We start from the raw sequence: 5,001 nt of genomic DNA on the forward strand, positions 1-5,001 counted from the left end.
AGACTCCCACCCGAGTTCCTGATGCTTTTCCGTAACACTCGCGTGATGATCAAACCTACCAGTAACAAATCTAGCAGCCCGCCTCTGAATTGCTTCTATGTCCTCCCTCAATCCGACCTGATAGGGATCCCAAACGCTCGAGCAGTACTCAAGAATAGGTCGTATTAGTGTTTTATAAGCGGTCTCCTTTACAGATGAACCACATCTTCCCAAAATTCTACCAATGAACCGAAGACGACTATCCGCCTTCCCCACAACTGCCATTACATGCTTGTCCCAATTCATATCGCTCTGCAATGTTACGCCCAAATATTTAATCGACGTGACTGTGTCAAGCGCTACACTACTGACGGAGTATTCAAAGATTACAGGATTCTTTTTCCTATTCATCTGCATTAATTTACATTTATCTATACTTAGAGTTAGCTGCCATTCTTTACACCAATCACAAACCTTTCCAGGTCATCTTGTATACTCCTACAGTCACTCAACGACGACACCTTCACGTACACCACAGCATCATCAGCAAACAGCCGCACATTGCTATCCATCCTATCCAAAAGATCATTTATGTAGATAGAAAACGACAGCGGACCTACCACATTTCCCTGGGGCACCCCAGATGATACCCTCACCTCCGATGAACACTCACCATCGAGGACAACGTACTGGGTTCTATTACTTAAGAAGTCGTCGAGCCACTCACATACTTGGGAACAAATCCCATATGCTCGTACCTTAGTTAGGAGTCTGCAGAGGGGCACCGAGTCAAACGCTTTCCGAAAGTCAAGGAATATGGCATCCGTCTGATACCCTTCATCCATGGTTCGCAAGATATCATGTGAAAAAAGGGCGACATGCGTTTCACAGGAGCGATGCTTTCTAAAGCCGTGCTGATGCATGGACAGCAACTTCTCTGTCTGAAGGAAATTCATTATATTCGAACTGGTGCACCATGGGCCATAGATGACAGGGGAAATGTGTACAAACAAACATATTTGCAACTTTTGAATAAATGACCGCTCAGAATGAACCAATGGGCTACCAACAGCGTCTCCTCAACTACCGTTCAATGAGCTTTGTTGCTTATGGACCACCACATAAGGCACCTGTTTCATGCACCCATGGTGACAGCTGTTCATTGGCGACGAAAGCTGGAATATGCAAGCCAGTGCCGCAACTGGACGTCCACTGAGTGGTGACAGGTGGCCTTTTCAGATGAATCACCATTTATGTTCCACGGGACTGATGGCCGTTGACGTGTATGGCGTGAAACGTCTGACAGGAAACACTTTGCAACAATCGTCGGATGGGTTCAGACCGGAGAAGGGAGCATTATAGTCGGAGAAATGTTTTTGTGGCATTCCGTGGTTGATCTTGTCATTATGGAAGGCACATCAGATCAACACAGGTATGCATCTATCCTTGGAGACCAGGTCCACCTCTACATGCAGTTGGTTTCTTCTTGGCTCTATGGCATCTAACAGGAGGACAACGCAGTGTGGTTCGAAGAGAACCGTGCTCCTCTGGCCACCAAACTCTCAGGGTTTAAACCCAATGGAAAATATGTGGGACCACATCGATTGTACCGTTCGCACCACGGTTTCCCAACCGAACAACCTAGTGAAGCGGTACTGAAGTCAGCATGGTTCAACATCCCTGTCGGTACCTTCCAGAACCTCACTGATTCCCTGCCTGCATGTCTCGAGATGAAAAACATGGTTATTGAGGCTTTTCATAGGTGGTCACATTAATGTAACGAAAGTGTAACTTAAAATCCGCAATCAACCACAAGTAAAGGGCACTATTGTACACACATCAAAAAAAGTGTTGCATCACCTTGGTTCCGAGAGTTCCGGAACCTGTACACAAAATTTGTACCTCTAATACCCAGTAGGGCAACGGCCTTGCCGCAGTGGATACACCGGTTCCCGTGAGATCACCGAAGTTAAGCGCTGTCGGGCGTGGCCGGCACTTGGATGGGTGACCATCCAGCCGCCATGTGCTGTTGCCAGTTTTCGGGGTGCACTCAGCCTCGTGATGCCAGTTGAGGAGCTACTCGACCGAATAGTAGCGGCTGCGGTCAAAGAAAACCATCATAACGACCGGGTGAGCGGTGTGCTGACCGCACGCCCCTCCTATCCGCATCCTAATCTGAGGATGACACGGCGGTCGGATGGTCCCGATGGGCCACTTGTGGCCTGAAGACTGAGTGATTAGTGAATACCCAGTAGCAAGTCCTCTTGCATTGATGCATGCCTGTATTCGTCGTGGCATACTATCGACAAGTTCATCAAGGCACTGTTGGTCCAGATTGTCACACTCCTCAACGGCGATTAGGCGTAGATCCATCAGAGTGGTTGGTGGGTCACGTCGTCCTTAAACAGCCCTTTTCAGTCTATCCCAGGCATGTTCGATAGAGTTCATGTCTGTAGAACATCCTGGCCACTCTAGTCGAGCGGTGTCGTTATCCTGAAGGAAGTCATTCACAAGCTGTGCACTGTGGGGGCGTGAATTGTCGTCCATGAAGACTTATGCCTCGCCATTATGCTGCCGATATAGTTGCACAATCGCTCGGAGGATGGCATTCACGTGTCGTACAGTCGTTACGGAGACTTCCATGATCACCAGCAGCGTACGTCGGTCCCACATAATGCCACCCCAAACAGCAGGCAACCTCTACCTTGCTGCACTCGTTGGCCAGTGTGTCTAAGGCGTTCATCCTGATCAAGTTGCCTTCAAACACGTCTCAGACGATTGTCTGGTCGAAGGTATATGCGACACTCTTCAGTGAAGAGAACGTGATGCCAATCCTGAGCGGTCCATTCGGCTTGTTGTTGGGCCCAACATTGGTCTGCTTTAGCGGTAAACGTAAGCAGGAAGAGGTCGCAAGTCCTTAGACGGGTCCACCCGTTTCTTGTATTGGTATACAGTAGCTGTAGGAAAACCTTTTCCTCCGATTTCTCTAGTCAGTATATCGGACGTAACTTGCGGCGGAAGACCTTTCAAGCCAAACTTTAACCGCTTTTCCTCAGGAGGCTGGTGAGTGTAAAAATCAGATTTAAGCTGCTGAAAACAGGGGATCGCTTTCCGTCGGCTGGTAAATGTACTAAAATGATACTTGGCTCTTTGACAGACAGCCTTGAAAGCCCTTCCAAATGCGCTTTCAACATCGCACTTAATTCAAGATATTTCCCAGTAGAATAAGTGGTAACAAATAGTACTTCCTTCAGGTGTTTCGGAGCAGCAGTCGCTACAGGTTCTTGGGATGCCGAGCAGGTTTTCTGTTGAGGGACCGACGACTCGTCGTCCTGATTCTGCAGCAGCGCATGGAGCAGTTAGAAACGATTGCACGTTTCTAAAGTCTTCAGCCGCCGTTTCCGAGGGTTGCAGTCAAGTGGCGGCGAGCCAGATTTGTGGTGACATTTAGATTTCACCATGGCAAAATCTTCGTAGTCGGTGCATACCTGTGCCGGAGTGTCAGTTGTGAGGTCTACATTTTCGTGTTGCATCGTCTCAATCAATCCACATTCATCGTCATAGTAAGGAACAGCACCAACGTCAGGGAGGCTAACCGCTGCTAGGTGAGAGCTGGTGCCCGTGACGTAGGCTGCGCAGCAAGCAGCGGTCGGTCGAGCGATAGTTGTGGTCTGACGTTCCGTTTCTTCAGGTCGAAAATTTTCTTGAACAGGTTCTCATGGGCTGGCAAAAGCGGAAAATTGCGTAGTAGTCAATCCTAGTTTGTGTTTCTGTTTCCGTCGGGGCTCCTTCTTAAATGGTGTTTCGATTGCAATCTTTAGCGGTTGAATATACCCCTTTTGGTCGTCGTTCGTGGTTTCGTCCTGGTAGTCTTATCCTGACGCTGCCCTACACGCATCATCCATCTCTTTTTTTTTTTTTGGGGGGGGGGGGGGGGGGGGGAGTTATCGGTCTTCTGGCTAGTTTGATGCGGCCCGCCACGAATTCCTCTGTATCAACCTATTCACCTCAGAGTAGCACTTTGCAACCTAGGTCTTCAATTATTTGTTGGATGTATTCCACTCTCTGTCCTCCTCAACAGTTTTTGCTCTCTGCGGCTCCCTCTAGTAAAATGGAAGTTGCTACCTGATGTCTTAACAGGTGTCCTATCGTCCTGTCCCTTCCCTTGTCAGTGTTTTCCACAAATTCCTTTCCTCTCCGATTCTTCACAGAACCTCTCCATTCCTTACCTTATCAGTCCACCTAATTTGCAACATTCGCCTGTAGCATCACATCTCAAATGCTTCGATTCTCTCCTGCTCCAGTTTTGTCTCAGTCCATGTTTCAGTGCCATACAATACTGTGCTGAAAACGAACATTATCAGAAATTTCTTCCTAAAATTAAGGCCTGTGTTTGATACTAGTAGACTTTTCTTGGCCGGAAATGCCCTTTTTGCCAGAGATAGTCTGCTTTTGATGTCCTCCTTGCTCCGTCCGTCATTTGTTATTTTGCTGGCCAGGTAGCAAAATTCCTTAACTTTGTCTACTTCGTGACGATCAATCCTGATGTGAAGTTTGTCGCTGTTCTCATTTCTGCTACTTCTCATTACTTTCGCCTTTCTTCGATTTACTGCAAATCCATTTTCTGTACTCATCAGATTGTTCTTTCCATTCATCATATCATTCTTCTTCACTTTCACTCGGGATAGCAATGTCATCATTGTCATCATTGTCATCATTGATATCCTTTCACCCTGAATTTTTATTCCACTCCTGTACCTTTCTAGCTAGCCAAATTCGATCACAAGGCGCTCCAGCGGCAGTTCTGGGATGTTTCTTAGTCGTAAATCACGAAATGGGCGCCCGTATAATTCCTGCTTTAGCTCTGTGAAAATGCACATTCGCAATATTGTCCATATGCTAGTCACGTTGTTCTCTCTGTAATACACAGGGTGGTCCATTGATAGTGACGGGGCCAAATATCTCACGAAATAATCATCAAACGAAAAAACTACAAAGAACGAAACTCATCTAGTTTGAAGG

The 5,001-nt window shown here is 47.3% G+C and overlaps 1 pseudogene; it reads left to right on the top strand.

Annotated features, from left to right (window-relative positions):
* Positions 1-1,897: 1,897 nt before the first annotated feature.
* LOC126261183 (5S ribosomal RNA) lies at positions 1,898-2,014 on the top strand (annotated as a pseudogene).
* The last annotated feature ends 2,987 nt before the right edge of the window (positions 2,015-5,001 follow it).

Source organism: Schistocerca nitens, chromosome 5, assembly GCF_023898315.1.
Source record: "Schistocerca nitens isolate TAMUIC-IGC-003100 chromosome 5, iqSchNite1.1, whole genome shotgun sequence".
Lineage (NCBI taxonomy): Eukaryota > Metazoa > Arthropoda > Insecta > Orthoptera > Acrididae > Schistocerca > Schistocerca nitens.